Here is a 1,108-nt window from a genome sequence, read left to right as displayed (position 1 = left end):
AGTTGGTAGAGCACTTGCCCGCGAAAGGCAAAGGTCCCGAGTTCGAGTCTCGGTCGGGCACACAGTTTTAATCTGCCAGGAAGTTTCATAGGTTGTGTTTGTCCGTTAAAGTTACTCATACCTATTTTCTTGAACAAGAGTGTTAATCATTCTTATGCCTAATTAAGCTGGCGATCGTTTTCTTTATTTTCTGACTTTCACTTCCGATAAGACACCTCCGTTAGGTAAATCGCGGTCAGCACAACAAAATTCCTTTCAGAGGGTAACACTGCCCTGTTTCCTTATACTGTAATTGATTTAATAAAAATAATTTCATTATACGAACTGTTTCCAGCTTAGAGGTTATCGTATGACAGTAGCGGACGGTAGTGTTATAAACTCTCCAATGTGCCGCTTCTCCTCAGGAGTGTTGTTCCAGCAAGACAGTGAGTCACCATGACCGCAGTGTGCCGAAAACGAAATTGAGCTCAGCCTTCCTCTGCAAACGGAGAGTAAGGCTGAATCCCTAACAGGACCGATCCACAAATAAATTGCTCTAGTTCCTTACCAAATTCTGAATGGTCTCACGGATCTTTAGTTATTTCTCCAGTGAAAACCACATGATCTTACCAATATTCAGATTTATGATGTACATATGCAGACTGAAGAAATGAATGAAAATTTGTGCCAAAGCCGGGATTCGAACACAGGTCTTCTGCTCCCTAGGCAGATGCACTAACCACTACGCCACCCTGGCACAGTGGCTTTGCACAACTACACTTGCACGACTCCTTCCTCAATCCAAATTCCCATTGATGCCTCAGCCCACTTCGTATCACACCTAAGCACGAACAGCATATAATTTCATTTGATTGAAGCACCTATGCTTGGCTTTCGGGCATGATCCCCCAATTCGTTCGATGTTGAGACCCTATTCCAGTACAGTTGGAGAGTCTCTGCAATGTTGTTTTAGTTTAGGTGGAATGCGAAGTCGACTGAGGCGTGAAGGGGAATTTGGATTGAGAGCGGTGCTAGGGTATTCTATGTAGTTGCGCCAAGTCACTGTAGTAGGGTGGCATAACTGTTAGAGCATCTGTCTAGTGATGTTCGAATCTCGGCCTTGATACAC

At 44.1% G+C, this 1,108-nt stretch overlaps 1 non-coding gene across 1 annotated transcript; it reads right to left on the bottom strand.

Annotated features, from left to right (window-relative positions):
* Positions 1–664: 664 nt before the first annotated feature.
* On the bottom strand, positions 665–736 carry Trnap-agg. Its single transcript has one exon. It is a non-coding gene; the product is annotated as a tRNA-Pro (tRNA).
* Between the last annotated feature and the right edge of the window lie 372 nt (positions 737–1,108).

The sequence above is a fragment of the Schistocerca americana genome, chromosome 7 (genome assembly GCF_021461395.2).
Source record: "Schistocerca americana isolate TAMUIC-IGC-003095 chromosome 7, iqSchAmer2.1, whole genome shotgun sequence".
NCBI classification, from domain to species: Eukaryota; Metazoa; Arthropoda; class Insecta; order Orthoptera; family Acrididae; genus Schistocerca; species Schistocerca americana.
Note: the sequence above shows the minus strand (reverse complement) of the source record. Positions and strands in the feature narration are given on the sequence as shown.